The sequence below is a fragment of the Lygodium microphyllum genome, chromosome 2 (genome assembly GCF_053477565.2).
Source record: "Lygodium microphyllum isolate KBCC chromosome 2, Lygodium_microphyllum_v1.1.10, whole genome shotgun sequence".
NCBI classification, from domain to species: domain Eukaryota; kingdom Viridiplantae; phylum Streptophyta; class Polypodiopsida; order Schizaeales; family Lygodiaceae; genus Lygodium; species Lygodium microphyllum.
In genome coordinates, this window is record NC_141136.1 from 104130247 (window position 1) to 104147529 (window position 17283).

The 17283-nt window shown below is 38.9% G+C and overlaps 1 protein-coding gene across 1 annotated transcript in view; it reads right to left on the bottom strand.

Moving 5' to 3' along the window:
- Positions 1 to 4994: 4994 nt before the first annotated feature.
- LOC148040123 (uncharacterized) overlaps positions 4995 to 17283 on the bottom strand; it is a 52188-nt gene continuing 39899 nt past the window's right edge. The window contains exon 4 of the mRNA XM_087696837.1: positions 4995 to 5338. The gene's annotated coding sequence lies outside the window, so the exon portion shown is untranslated. The remainder of the gene's footprint in view (positions 5339 to 17283) is intronic.

The following is a 17283-nucleotide window of genomic DNA, read 5'->3' on the forward strand; positions in this document are numbered from 1 at the left end:
AATAATAACATTTGTTGTACCTACAAATCCTACTTTAAAGTCTAAACTTTGTAAAATCCTTATCAAATACACATACAACCTTGTTATGTGAATGTATCAAGGGCTAGCTCTAAGGTTTGAGCTCCCAAATTTCTACACAATAAACCCAATTGCCATAATTTCTATTCATACACAACTCCCTCGAATGCATTCATAATATTATAAAGTTATTATTTGCACCATAATATACGAAAGTCCTTTTCTCTACATTTGACCTTAAGATGTACTACAAAACATCGTAATAATCTAAAAGAAAGAGTACATAAGGTTAAATGTTATACATCTTGGGCTACACCCACCTATGTGGCCTCAACATGAATGATTTGTTGCCATTTTTCCAAGCTTAATCCCTATACTACAAGCTAAAGCATGAGCATAATATAAATTAAGTTTTTTTGTTGGACAAGTGCAAAGCAAATATTTAACCTATTGACTTCAAAATTTGAAATTTCACACACCACATCCTATTTATGTTTAAGAATGCTACCATTTCATATCCATAGTGTGAAGAAAATGTAAACAATGATAGATATTTAATTGAAACAAGTGTGTTTAGATTACACAAGATAAATATATAAGAGGGATGTGTGCGCACGAGAGAGAGAGAGAGAGAGAGAGAGAGAGAGAGAGAGAGAGAGAGAGAGAGAGAGAGAGAGAGAGAGAGAGAGAGGACATCCCATAATCAGATCCATGTCCAAGAGTATACGATAAATTATGTTTCTTTGCTAGACAAGTACAAATTAAATATTTAACATACTAATTTCAAGATTCGACACCTCAAGCATTGTGTCCCATGCATGTTTAAGAATGCCTCCTTTTCATATGCATAGTGTGAAGAAAAATGTAAAGAGTAGTGGATATTTGACTGGAAAAAGACTATAAATTTAAAAGAGAGCACACACACACACACACACACACACACACACACACACACACACACACACACAGAGAGAGAGAGAGAGAATTTATCAAGTTGTCATTACATAGGTATTGGCTACAACTCTTCTAGCTCTCAAAGGGCATCCCACAATTGGATCCATGTCCCTAACGAGGTGGACTCACCCTAATATTCACTCCACCTCTTGTAGCTAATAGCCTATTAATAAGGTTGAAGGGTAAGATCATTGGCTTAGCAATTGCTAAGACTTAGGTCCTAAAGAACCAAGTTTAATAAATCCCGATCTACCCTTTCATTTCTCAAATAGTTCTCCAACATTCACCTTTGGTTTTTTGTCTTTTTTCTATTGGGGGGGGGAGGGGGGGGTGTCCTAGATGGTTAAAATCTTTAAACGATATAGGAGTAGGTGTAGACTTTAATACAAAAATTAGTTTTAAACAAGCGTATTTTTTAAGGCAAGCTATTAGCATATTTGCTTACAAAAAAGTAGAAGAAATTTTCTCAATTTCCCAAAGGTATTATTTCTAATACAATGAAATGTTGAGAGATTGATTGAAAATAAGCTCATCATGCAATGAATATGGTCTTATTCCTATTTAGATATGAAGATATTCAAGCAATATAAACATAACCATAAAACACAAGTTATGCTATTAACTATATACAAATGATGTGACGCACAAAATTGTCATTAGTTCAAAGAGATGTCAACATACTTCAATTAGATCTATGCATTTTAAAAAATATAATGTATGGTAACTATTAACACAATGTTACACTCATAAATCCACGAATTTGCTTAATTAGTACAATAATGACGATATAAGGGCCTACATAAGAGCTGATCAATAATCCATCATCCATCATATGTATTAAGCAACTTATCTAGTAATTTTTTCTTTAAATAGATCTAATCACAAGAAAAGTTCTAACTTCCAATTAATCAATCAACTGTTTGAAGGTGAAAGAGCATTTTATGAATCTATAACTTTCACTCTATAGTTGATGTACATCAAACTATACAGCTTGAAATGCATGTCTACTATGCTTTACAACCAATTACTATTAAAAGTCAACCAAATATACACTTGTATCAAGTATGATGTGATATCTTCAAATCTATTTACTATCACATCATAATTCCTAATAGAAACTCAATACATTATGATAAATTCATAGTCAATCATAATTAAATTAGAGAGAGAGAGAGAGAGAGAGAGAGAGAGAGAGAGAGAGAGAGAGAGAGAGAGAGAGAGAGAGAGAGAGAGAGAGAGAGAGAGAAACTAAATAGTATTAAAATACACGTAAAATTTTACTTGTTTAAAAAAATCTTACTCGCTCATAAACTACACAGTATAGGAGTGCTAAGGACGTCAATTGGTGCATTCTAGTAATGTATGAGAGGGTTATTGGTAGAGTATGGACACATGATGGCCTTTTGGCACCTATTTGCTCCACCATTGAGGTAAAGTAAGGATGCCCCCTTTCTCCAATGCTATTTGGCCTATACATTGATGGGATTGTTGATTATATCTCTTAGAGAGGAGATATAGGAGCTCCACTTGTTGGCACTCGAATATCTCTCCTACTATATGCATATGATATTGTATTGACAGCACACTCTCCACAAGGATTATGGAGGCATTTGGATGCATTACACTCGTATGCACTAGACAATGGGCTTTTAGTGACTAAGGTTATGGTGTTTAATACTACATTGTAGTGGATCAAGAGATTAGCACCAATTTACATATGGGTAGGAGTTGTGGAGTATGTGGATTCTTATATATACTTACGAGTTTTGTTTACAAGTCCCACTTTCTCTATGAGAGAGGCAACAAACACTAGACTAACATGAGGATACACACCACTAGGTGATTTGTAGAAGATGTGCTCACACGATGCATTGGTCACATCCACACTACTCTATGGAGGATAGATATAGGGGTCCAATCTTAATCACTATAATTGATTAGGAAGCGCTTATGATGGATGGAGGTTGATGGAGAGACCCTCATATCCATAATCTCCAAAAACATTAGATAAAATGCCTTGGTTTCACATGAGATCATCAAAGCTAAGTTAGCGGCCACACAAATTATAGTAGAGGCCCTCACTTGATCACTCACATACATACACAACTTACGAGATTTATCCAAGTCCAATATATATATATGCACCATTGGCTCTTGAGTACTTTATCAACTTGTGAGAGAGGGCGATACCTCATATTTATATGCACAAATGTTAGCACGGTTTGAGTGAAATGGCTTTAGTATCTAGAGCCTTGGTTCACATAAGATCATCAAAGCTAAGTTAGTAGCCACACATTGTAGTAGAGGCCCTCAGTTGATCAATCACATACATACACAACTTACTGGATTTATCCAAGTGCCGTATATAGATATGCACCACTGGCTCTTGAGTCCTTTTATCAACTTACGAGAGAGGGCGATACCTATATTAATATGCACAGATAATTGCACAGTCTGAGCTACATGGCTTTACTATGGGCAAGCTACCCCCCTTCCTATACTACCTTGATTTTGAGCCACTGAAATAGTGATTTCGAAGATGCATTTGGATCCTTATCTAGAGTAAGGATCTTACTAACCAGTGATGCCTCGACCTGTCTCTTTAAGATATGTCTTTGTGAGATGCTCCTCGGTGGTATAGCTCCAAGATACCAAGGTCCTATCTAAAAGGTAGCTTAAAGATTTCTTTCCGAGAGGCACTTAAGAGGGCTCAAAGCAACTAGAGTCTTGGTCCACACAAAGGAGAATCAAAATCTGTCAGCATGACATAATCAGCCACATAGTTAATACCAAGAACAAACTTATTTGGTTATCTTTGCATTCTTATTGACTTACTGACCCAATGGTCAAGATTTACTAGTTGTTCAACCTGCAAATCTGCATTAACTTGTTGTTTTGTAGGTTCAACATGCTATACAACTGGTTTTGGTTATTCCAAAGACATTAGTTCTTGCTAAATTTGTGGTACATCATGGGCAAGATCTTGCTGATCATATTTAGCATCATTCCATGCATTTTCAAGGACATTTATAACATATATTTACTGCTATCTAATGGGCATTCTTTGCTACTCTATCGGTACATACTCCTAAGATACAACCCTTTTGACCTCTATCTTTTTGGGTTGTTTATGCAATCGATCTTCCCGAAAGATAACATTATTATTGCCTACTACTTTTTTTGTCTCAGGATCCCATAATCGATACCCTATCTCACATTTATTATCATACCATAGAAAAATACACGTTCTTCCTTGTGAATGCGCACAAATGCCGCACAACCAAACACTCTCGAGTGAGCATACGAAGGTGACTTGCTCAACCATGCTTCTTGAGGAACTCTCCTCCCTAAAGATCTATTTGGAGATCTATTAATCAAGTATACGACTATTATAATAACCCTTGCCCAAAATCCATGAGATAAAGCAACATGTGATAGCATTGTACGGACTTGGCCTTGAATGGTCATGTTTACATACTCTACAACATCATTTTGGGATGGATTATGAGGAGCAGCGAGTTGCTTTTTAATTCCTTTGCTGTCACAAAAGTCTTGAAAGGCTTTGGACACATATACCCCATCATTGTTAGAGCAAACACACTTTAATGTCTTACTGGTCTGATTTTCAACAAGTGCCATGAATTTTTTAATTTATCCAAGGCCTTGTCTTTGCGACGGATTGGATAAATCTATACTTTGCGTGTGGCATCATCAACAAAGGTAATGAAATACTTCTTTCTCCCTAATGATAATCATGGCATTTCATATACATCTAAATGTATAAACTCTAAGGGTGAAGACTTTAGAGAGAGATTTTTTACATGACGTTTGAGCACATTTATCATAAATATAATGATCACACTATTCAAAATCAACATACCTCAAAGACGACAAATAACCCAAACAAGAAAGCAATTTTATTCCAATTTGACTCATATCTCAAACAACTATGCCACAAAGAAACACTTGGCTACTCAGTTATGGCGACAACATAGTCACGCATACTAGATACATACAAAAGATACAAAGTATCACTTTTTGAGTCCTTCGAAACAATACGAGAGTCCTTACAAAGTTGTATTTGCTATCCCCAAAGGTGGTGTGATAGCCTTCATCATTTAGCTATCATGTGCTTACTAAGCTCTTTTTGAGCTAAGGTACATCTCACATTATGCAAAACAAACACGGAGCCATGCTGAAATTTCAATTTTACACTACTAATGCATGTTATTTTCCATACATAGTTATCCCCCAAGTGAACAACACTACGTGCACCACCATTGTAGTCAGAAAACCACTAGATGTGGTATAATATGAAAAAACACACCTAAATCAAGTATCCAAGTGTATATGTCATCCTCAGAACCTGCAATCAATACATGTGAACTTAAAGAAGAAACAAGAAGTACGTCACGATCACTATCATTCTCATGAGTGACTACATTAATATGTTCTATTTTCATATTGCTCTTCTTTGCAAGCTGGCTATCTTTTTTCTCAGTCTTATTGTCTTCTATGTTTTTGTTTTTTCATTTGTCTTCAATTGAAAACAGCCCTATTTGTAGTGTCTTTTATTACCATAATGATGGCACTCCATATTTTTGCCATGAGACTAGTTGAGTGCTCTATTTTTAGAATTGCCCTTTTACTGAAATCTCCCTCTAGTGTGCAATGCATTGGAAGACTTGTTTATTAAATTATTTTGTCTATTCAGTTTTTCCATCAATAAAAAACTCTCCACATCAAAATATAACAGTTGAGCATTCAAGTTACTCAAAGCTGTCTTTCAAGCAAAGCGCATAGTAAGAAGAAAGTAGCCTTGAACTCATCATTAATATGGAAATCCAAAGCAATCAGTTGTTTGAAAATTAAGTTAAACTTGTTTAAATGTACAAACATGGTTGTATCTTCTTTCGTGCAAAAATCTATTAAATTTTTCAGTCAATAAACCTTAATGACTGCTTTTTGTTGAGCATATAATACTTCAAGCCTTTGCCACATTGCATATGCTAAATTCAACTTCTCAATGTTAAATAGCAAGTTGTCTGACACTGAGAGCTCAATGGTAGAGCGAGCGAGCTCATCCAAGTCATCCCACTTGTCTTGTTCCATGTCTGTTGGTTTTATTCCCATTGTTTTGATGGGCTTTACGTGTTTCTTCTACACCAAGACATTGTAGCACTATTTTTGCCATATTGCAAAACTATGTGTATCCTAAAGCTTCTTGATGTGCAAAAGATTGCTATTATCACTGTTGCACAAATTGAAGGGATTATATAAAAGCCACAATTTTCTTGGATCCAAAGTGCACAAATTTCAATGAAATTGAAAAAATCCACTAAAATGTAAAAAATCTCAAAATTTCTCAAGCAAATATACACAAAATGTACACTTTGTGAGCCAGATTGTCTTATGCATTGAAATCCCCAAATCCAAGAAAAGCCCTAATTTTCTTGAAAAAAATTACACGTTGTGCTTGTGTGTGTGAATGCTCGACAAAGGGGAGATTAAAAGATAGCAAACATTAAAGAAAATTGAGAAAAAAGAAAAATGAGGTTGTCCTGCCGTTGACCAAGACCCATCGCCGATCAAACCTGCTTCGTGTACCCACCTGGTGCTGCTTGATCAATCGACCAAGTTCGCAGCTACGCTGCATATGCCCGTCAAACCAGTTGCCTGCATCGCCCCGATGAACCTGCTGCTTGCGACCTGCAGCCTATGGCGTCGACCTATAACATGTTGCCTGTGTAGGACCAGATTCGCGATCCTACAAGCTACGTGTCAAACTGTCAGTTGCTCGTCTATCCGCTTACGCCAATCACTTGCTCTGATACCAACTTGTTGGCCTTACTAAGATCGAGACTAAGTGAGCTAGGATCAAGACTGAGTGCTATACGAACTAAGTGCAATAAGAAGTATATAAAAGAGTGAGCACGAGTGAGAGGGCAATCAATATAGGATATAAGAGTATAAGCGTAAAAGGCTCGGTGAGCCTTTATTCCTATCTCTCTCTTTCTCTCATCTTGATTCTCAATCAATCTCCATTCTCAAGTGGCTTCTACAAAAATATTATTATTTCCAGTCTACAATTTTCACAAATTTTATTTAAAAAAGCTTGATAACTAAGGCTTCTATTATCAACAATACAACCAATAAACAAGGAGCCTTCACGACTAAAATATTAAAGGCCACTATCGTGACTTTATGGTGGACAAGATTATCTCATTAACTCTTTTTGAAGGAGTGTTGTGACTCAATTTCTAAATAATATTATTTTAATTTCTCAGTAATTGATTGCTATTACATACATATTGTTGGTCTTATTTGCTAAATATATGCATATTCTTGTGATAGTGTTGAAACCCATACTCTCTATTTTGTTGCACCAAGCCCAAAAAGCTTCTAAGTAGCCTAAAGTCATTTCATTGAACCCATACCAATGGATTGCAATTATCAATATATTGAAAATTTTGAAAACATTCTATTTTTTTTGAAAATTGATGTATAGCAAGTTCCATTAATTTCGTAAAGACAAGATTTCACTATTACAAAACTTCAAGATTGATGCTAAAGGTATGTTGCATATGTACCTTAGACATTATGTACATTAGGATTGAGAAAACATATCCTTAGAATCTTATGTTTGTTTGCCAAAATTATTACAATGTTATAAATGTATAGTTGAGATATAAGTAATTTGGACCAACCAACCATTGAGATGACATGAATGGATTTTTTGTAAGAGTGATACTCATGGTAAGTTGTGGCATTTGTAAATATCTTTGTATTTTAGAGATGAGCATCCTAATGTGGGTTAATGTTTCTAAACACCCATTACTTTTGTGCATCAAAACATATCAAACTAGAATATTTAAATGAACTTTTGATATCAAATGGTTGAGGTGGTAGTGATGAATTCTCACAAGATTGATTAATTTTGGTTTTCATAAAGAGCTTTAGTGGCTAGGGTTTGATACTCTCATATAGTTTAATGTTCACAACACCATCACTACATTGAAAGTTAAATCACCATTGAGATGGTATTGTTTGCAAACTACAAGCTCTATTTGATATGACTTTTAGAGTTGGCAAGTATGACACATTGAAAAAAGATTACTACTAGGCGTTAAAACATTTTATGAGATGCTTGGGCTTGTAACACAATATTTAGGTATGTTAACCTTTATCAAGGAAACTTCTCCTTTTGTTGTCCATGCAAACTGTGAAAGTGCACAATGGAAAAAGAACACAAACACAGAGAGAAGGGAAGAGAGAGACTGACTTGACCACAAAAAATAGAAGGAAAGAACTGCACTGATCTCAAAATGGAATGTTGAATACAATGTGGACTGATCAGTCCCTGCATGCAACCTGAAGTGTTAGTGAGGATGCCGGATGAGGTTGATGACAAAGAATGCACAAGATGACAAAGAGAATGCCAAGTGTGATCAAGGAAACTTCTCCTTTTGTTGTCCATGCAAACTGTGAAAGTGCACAATGGAAAAAGAACACAAACACAGAGAGAAGGGAAGAGAGAGACTGACTTGAGCACAAAAAATAGAAGGAAAGAACTGCACTGATCTCAAAATGGAATGTTGAATACAATGTGGACTGATCAGTCCCTGCATGCAACCTGAAGTGTTAGTGAGGATGCCGGATGAGGTTGATGACAAAGAATGCACAAGATGACAAAGAGAATGCCAAGTGTGAGGAGGTGCTGCCTAAATAGTGGAGCAGCTCCAAATTTCACCGACTGCTGCATGAGCATTCGCTAAAAGGGGGGACCAGCATATATTAATGGTTGCATGCATAAAGATGGACTGCTGCATGGGCATTCCCTAAATTGGGCCGGCCTGCATGGTTGCCCACATAAAGATTGTTGACTACTGTATAGCCAGCTGCAATTAAGGTAGTCACCAGTCCCAAACCTGATCGTCGCCGGCCTGCAAGGTGTGAACACACCAGGGGCAGCATAAAATCAAAATGCACTGGCTAAAAGCGAAGTCAACCTGTGTGAAAACACTCCTAAATAGTCTAAAACTAAAATGCACTCTAATACTAGAATTGGAAACGATCAAAGCTCCTAAGTCACCGTCAGACTCTAATGAAGCTCACAACTAGGAGATGACAATATGAAATAAAACAAGATAACACCCCCTCCCAAATCTTGGGGAGGGCTTCATAAAGAGATTTGCTACACTGTCCTCTGTGGGCAATGAAGGGAGGTGAGCCCTGAAGTGGAAGCACGAGCGGGAGCAAGAGAGAGAGAGAGACACACACATAGTGTGGGAACTCCAACAATCACAATGTGTGTCCAGCCTTCCCTTTATTCAAGTGTCACTAAAAGAATAAAGAATGAAGTGATAGTGATGGCCGCTCGCCGCCTGTAATATATAGGCACAAATACTGTCGGTGTAGTAATACACGAGTAGCTAGGCAGATGTGTCTTTACCCCCAACAACCTCCCACTTAAAGGCAAATCTACCTCAATGAGGAGTAAAAAGGAAAAAAAAAAACAGTATAATATATACATAGATACAACAGGATGAGGAAAGATGCATCTCATCCAACACCCATCAACCTCCTAAGAAAGGCAAATCGCTCTATAGAGAGGCTTTTCGTGAGCAAGTCTGTAGGATTGTGATCAGTTGAGATCTTGACAAGGTCAACAGACCTATCCTCAATGACCTCACGAATGAAGTGATACCTCACATCAATGTGTTTCATCTTCGCATGGAAGACCGCATTCTTGGCTAATTGGATAGCACTCACAGAATCTGAATGCAATGTAGGAATAGCATCTGCAATACCAAGGTCAGCAACTAGACGACCAAACCAAATGGCCTCCTTGCAAGCCTTAGTGGTAGCAACATATTGGGCTTCTATAGTAGAAAGAGTCGTGCATTTTTGCACCTTGAACATCCATGAAACAGCAACTCCAGCAAAAGTGAACACATAGCTAAAAGTGGACTTCTTACTATCTGCATGTCCTACATAGTCAGAGTCAGTGTATCCCACGACTCCTGTATCCTAGCTGCCATAACATATGCACATATTAGCAATGCCCTTCAGATACCTCATGACACCCTTCATAACATCCCAATGCCTTTTGCCGAGTATAGCCATATAACGTGCCATAACACCAACTGCGAATGCAATATCTGGACAGGTGGCTATCATGGCATACATAAGACTGCCCACTGCGGATGCATAGGGAATCTTGGCCATCTCGGCCCTCTCCTCATCTGTCTATGGACAATTGACATATGATACCTTCACATGAGAAGGCAATGGATAGCCAATAGGCTTCACATCCTGCATACGAAAGCGCTCAAGGACTTTATGAATATACTCCTTCTCTGACAAATAGAGTAGTCCCTAAGATCTATCACGCGTAATGCGCATACCAAGTATATGAGAGGCATGTTCCAGATCTTTCATCTCAAAGCTCTTCTTGAGTTGAGTCTTAAGAGCATCTAACTCATCATGAGCTTTCCATGCTAAAAGCATATCATCCACATAGAGTATGAAAATCAGTAATGAACTATCATGGGCTTTCTGCGTGTATAAGCACGGATCCATAACACTACAGCTGTAACCCTATGACTGCATGAATGCACCAAATTTGTGGTACCATTCCCTAGCTACCTGCTTCAAGCCATAAAGACTCTTTCTCAATCTACACACTAGGTGTTTCTTGCCAGGCTCTGCAAAGCCCTTAGGCTGTTCCATGTATATCTCATCATCCAAGTTCCCATGTAAGAAAGCTATCTTGACATCCAACTGATACAAGTCCAAGTCAAGCTGTGCAACCAAAGCCAAGACTAAGCGTAGGGTGGTCATTTTAACCACAGGAAAGAAAGCCTCATCAAAGTCAACACCATGCTCTTGCTTAAAACCCTTTGCTACCAATTTGGCCTTGTATGCCCGTCTGGGGAATCCAGAGGTACTTTTCGACTTGAACACCCACTTACAAGGCAAAGCTCTCTTGCCACTAGGCAAGAAAACCAAAATCCCACATATGATTCTCATGCAACGAGTCAATCTCAAACTGTATAGCCCTCTCCTAGGAGTGACTCTCACCCATACATATAGCCTTATCATAGGGTGAGAGGCTCTCTTGCATCTGTAACCAAGACATAATTTATGAAGGGCTCATAATGGTCAAGAGGTCGTCTATCTCTAGTAGAACACCTCAATGCAGGCTGTGCTACCTATCCAATATCCTGTCTAACATCCTATCTAATATCATTGCCATGAGCATCGACTACTGATATAGATTATCTAGCTGGCTGTGTGGGGACAGGGGGCTCCTCTTGAAAGATAACCCTGCATATCTCAACAATTTTCTTAGGCTGGATATGCATTTTGTCCTCATGGAACACAACATCATGGCTGCGGATCGCTTTCCGCACCTGCGGATCCTAAAGACGATATCCAATCTTACCTACATCTCCATAGCGAAGAAAAATGCATTTCACACTTTTAAGATCCAGCTTATTGCATTTATCCTTAGGCACATAGCAGAAGCCTCACATCCAAAGACACGTAAATGAGCATATGAGGGAGGATTTATTGTCCATACCTTCTCTATAACCTGGAAGTCAATCCCACTACAAGGCGACCTATTAATGATATGTACTACAGTAGTAACTGACTCAGCCCAAAAATGCTGCAGTAAGCTAGTCTAACTAAGCATGCTACGAACCCTCTCCTAGATAGTCCTATTCATACACTCAGCCATACCATTCTAGGGAGGGGTGTAAGGGCGGTCAACCGACGCTTAATACCCCACTCATCACAAAACTGCTCAAAAGCACGTGAGACATACTCACCCCCATTATCTATCTGTAGGCATTTCAACCTATACTCAAACTGGTTCTCTGCTAGAGCAAGCCAATACTCAAAGATTGCCAAGATATCAGATTTTTGCTTTATGGAATGAGCCCAAACCTTAAGTGAATAATCGTCAATAAATGTAATAAAGTACTTCGTACCCCCTAAGGATTAACAAGGCATGGGTCCACATACGTCTGAATGCACAAGAGCCAAAGGCTCACCCATGTGCAAAATACCAGACTTTTTAAGTGAATTCCCAAACTGCCTACCATATAAACGGTGATCACACGACTCAAAATGCGAGTAGTGAAAAGACGGAAGATACTGCAAAGCACTAAGCATTTTCATTCCCTTAAGCGACATATGCCCAAGATGAGCATGCCAGAGAGATACATGAGGGATAGAACCCACTAACAAAACATGGTCAATAGTACCTAATACAACCAAGGGATAGAGGTTGCCAAACTTGGCACCTCTTGCAAGAACAAGCCTACCACAAGTTATCTTCCATGCAGAATCACCAAAGCATATATGATAACCTACTTCATCAAGCTGCCTAGCAAACATAAGGATTTTAGTCAATACGAGTACATGACATACATTATACAGAAAAAAAGTACTATCAAAGGAAAATTGTAGAGTGACATTACCAAGACCAACAATAGCAAGAGACGGATCATCACCCAAGCACACAAAACCAGATACACTGTGATAGATATGAAACCACTCACGGTAGGGAGTCACAAGAAAAGATACACCAGAATCCAAGAGCCAACATTGTGCATGCATAGACTGAACCTCGGTCAACTAAGAGACATCACATGAAGAGGTTGCTAACATGTAGCCATCATCGGACTCCTCGGGCTGCATGACATTTATCTCCTCAATCTTTACACTAGACTTTATAGGTATAATACTGCAATCATTGGATTTCTCCTGCACTCTCTTTCCTCTTTTCTTTGCGCTTGTCATTGCACATCTTATGGCACTGTGGCCATATATGTCCTGCTTTCCCACAATAATGGCATGTAAAATCGGACTTATAGCTACGGGACTTGCTACATCCACGTGACTTAGACCGGGACTTCTAAGAGTCCTTCCTAGGACAATCATTTCTTGCTACTTCTACCACCTCTAACAGATAAAGCATGTGAACTGCAAGAAGCATCATTGTTTTTCTTGTTAATTTCCTCAATCAAAAGAGCACTCTCTACATCTTTCAATTTCAGCCCATCAAGTTTGTTGGTATAGATTGCAGTGCGAAATACATCCCAAGACTCAGGTAAAGTGCCAAGTAGAAACAAAGGCTGTAGATTATCTTGAAACTGAATACCCTCTTGAAGCAAATTCTTCATGATAGAATGAAACTGGCTAAAGTGAGCAGACAATGGGATCCCCTCCTTCATGCAAAGATCCATCAACTATTTAAGCCAATATATCTACGAAGCAAGGCTCTACTGTGCATAAAGTTTCTGAATCTTTTCCCATAGATGCGATGCCATGCACTCTGATCTTCATCTTTAAAAATTATTGTGGACCCCTTCACAGAGTGATAAAATGACAGTGGACTTGTATAGTGCATCTAAATCAGCCTAATCATTATCATCCATGTTCTCGGATTTACTACCCTTGTTTCTTAGTGGCTTAATCTGCAATTTCTGCACCAAAACTTGCCATATTTGAGACTCCTAGTAGACATAGTTGGTGCGATCCAACTTGGCAATGTTAAACAAAGTTGTATCTTTGAGATGACCAATCATAATGAGTCAAACAGAGGCAGACACTGTAGAAAATAGACTACTATAACTAGTAGTAAACATGCCAAAAAAAACAAGCTGAAAATGAGAGAAACTGTTAAAATGACCAGCTGTCCACCAAATAGTACCAAAAGTACATCAAAATGACATGATTAAGCCCAATAAATGCATCACAGTCCGCATGAAACAGCTTGCTGTAATAAATCACAACAATGAGAAAAAGAGAGCAAACAATGAGCTAACAGTGATCCACAAGTATGACTGCCAAGTCAGATCCTACATCAAGTGGACATGTAACAAACACTATAGCAGTCAAGAACCATGAGCCAAACATCCAAATGTGTCAGAGCAATCCATGTCAGTAGGAAGATACAACCCCTGTCATAAAGAACTCAGAGAGTAAGCCAAGCTAGGTGTATGCCTAACTGACAGGACCCGACAAAGGTCGGTGTATACGCAAAGAGAAGACGGATCAAATCAGCCCAAAAGCATCCAATACAAACAAGTATCTGTCAAGAGCGTAGACATGTAAGAGATCCCAATCTCATATACTCAAGAAGCTCAATTGCATAACCCACATGCTCTGCAATATCCAGAGATAGCATGAAGCTCTCACAAGTAGAAAGATCAATAACAATAGCATGTGAATACATAAGACATCATGTAGCCAAGACCGTATATCAATGGAGCATCCAAAGCAAGGGATTGGTCAAACATCACCTAGAGCATCCAATACATCATATAACAGTCAATGTCAAAACTGTGACAACCCAAATAAGCATCCAAGAGCTCCAAAGTATGCAAATGAAAGCCCAGCTGAAGCTCCAAGTGGCAATCAAACACAGACAATGTAAGAAGCATGCATTTCTAATATATGCTTCAAATCAAGTACCGAAGGGTCAAGCATAGACCATAGGCATAATGACTATCACAAAGCATACCACTATAGAACAATGTCAATCAAATGCTAACCAAGACGGAGCTCGATCGAAGCTCAAAAGGCATTCTGGAGCAATATAAGACATGTGCCAACCTTCGTATACATCCGTGTAGTCATACGAATCACCCAAGAAGCACGCATGACCAATAGGCAAAGCATAAAGTGACCAAATAAGCTCCAGCCCTGGTGTATTACAGCAGTAAAATCACTGTAAAACTGAGATAAAAGAGGGCCAAAATCAGCTCCAAATCATTGCCATAACATATGCATAGCATTCCCTGACATTTGGGCATCAATCAGGTACCAAATGGCATCAACAACTAATGTCAACCAAGCATAAACATCACATGCTAATGTAACATTGCTTGTGAACTGCCTGTGGACTGTTAAAACAGTCCTGGAACTGATGTATATCAGTCTAAACCCAGTGCCAATAATCAAAGCCTTCAATGCCAAGCTCTAGGCAGGTTTGTATGCATTAGATGAACCCGTTTCAAGTGCCCGAGGCCTGGGAGAGCTGCTCTGGACTAGAGGGAAGCTGAAACGTATCCTGTGAGCAGCCACACTAATGGCACCTTCAGTCCTGGAGGAGCTGCAACAAGGCTTTGGCTAGGTGTTGGGGGTCCCCAAGGACACAAGGAAGCTCCCTCTTTAAGGGTAAATGCAACCAGAAGGTGTATACTTCACAAGAAGCAAAGAGGCATGGCTGCCCTGTTGTTCATACCTTGTGAACTGAACTAAAGCAACAAAAGAGAGCTCCAGTACCTTCAAATGAATTCCCTTAGGGTGCCCAAGAAGCCCCAATGCGAGACCGAGAAGGATGAGACCAACTGGAAGCTCGAAGGTGCAGCTATGTGGCTACCAAGAGTGAAGACCAAGCTGTAGGTATCCGAATGAATGCTAAATGTGTGCCGGACCAAGCTCAAGCTTGCAAAGAAGCAGGATCTGATACCAATTGAAGGGAGGTGAGCCCTCAAGTGGAAGCATGAGCGGAAGCAAGAGCTATGGTGGAAGGAGCAAAAGCAAGAGAGAGAGAGAGACACACACACACAATGTGGGAACTCCAATAGTCACAATGTGTGACTGGCCTTCCCTTTATTCAAATGTCACTGAAAAAATAAAGAATGAAGTGATAGTGATGGGCGCCCGCAACTTGTAGTATACAAGCATGGATACTGTCAGTGTAGTAATACACGGGCGACTAGGCAGAGGTGCCATTACCCCCAATAGGCAATAGATCATTACTAGCTGAAAATCCACAATCTACTCTTGTACATAATGGTATTGAACCTTGATGTGTTTCACATGGGCAGAAAACACAGGACTCTTTGCTAGAGACACATTGCTTGGTTATCCACACCTTGCTCTATAGGTCTTATCTATGAAAAAAACAAACTCTGCCAACATTCAACAAAGCCAAACTGCCATTACGAAGGGCACAATACTCAACCTCTATATAGAAGATAAGGCCATGCTAGGCAGCTTTTTGTTGCTCCATGAGATTAGCTCCTAAACCAAGGGAGAAGGTAGAATCTATAATAATGGAGTGTGGAGTGTCAATATCTCTAGCCCAATTTGAGTCACTCCAATCTGCTAGAGTGATTTCTACTCCATACATTATCTCATGGGATCTAGTCCCAAATAAATAGTGCAAGTTGTGCAAAGCACCTTTCTAGTGAGCCTACCAAGGAATCAAAAAGACAAAAATGCACCACATAAGACATTTTTAGCCTCATATATATAAGCCAAATCAAAGAGCCCACAAGGCACCTATATCAAGTGGCATCTAGAAGGTGATCACATGTGATAGATAGTTTGGACTCTATGTCCATGGGGTAGGAAATGGGCCTACACTAATCCATGTCAAACTCTGAAAGAAGCTCGGAGATGTACTTGTGCTAAGAAAATAAAGAAACCTTGTGCCATCTGATAGATCTCCAATCTAAGGAAGAAATGGCAAATGCCCAAATTAATGATGTTGAACTCGTAGTGTGGAGTCTTCCACATACAATTCACATCTTGAGAGTGACTACCTATAATGATGACATCATCGGCATAAAGACACAAAGTTGACCCTCACACTGATAGAAAAGATTGGAATCATGATCTAATCATCAGAAGTAGTCACTTTGAAGGAAGAATTGATTGATACCTAGCCTTCTGCAAGGGATGGATATAATGCTCCATTCGAGGCACACAAAAGCCTAGAGATTGATCTAAATAATGATATGATATAAATGTAGTTACTCACAATAAAAGTTGTTATTATAGAGTATATATAATTTTCAGTTTGTGTGCTAACACACAAAACTATATTTATTAGTAGATAGTAATTATGTTATCTCCTTCTATAAAATACCATTCAAGAAGGCAGACTTAATGTTCATTTGGTAAACAAGCCAATGATGGTGGGCTGCAAGAGCCAAGATGGCCCAAATAGTAGACATGTGGGCTGTCGGAGCAAAGATCTCTAAGTAATCAAGCCTGCCCTTCTAGCCTTTGAGCAAATCCCTTGGCAATAAGCCTAGCTTTGTGTTTGTCTTGTTAGCAATCATGTTTGTCGTGCCTTGTCATCTTCTACTTGTGAGCCTCAATCTGAGTCGGACAAGGACTTTAGGAGCTCTAACCTGTCTATCACTTGTTTTGACAGAGGAGGTAGCTCATTCTCGAGCACTCAATTTATTGCATTTCAATGCATTTTCTCCTCCAATCCGGATTTTCTTCAGCCTACCTCACATGCCGAACATTGTCCACCCTTTCCATGATTTTTTTGAG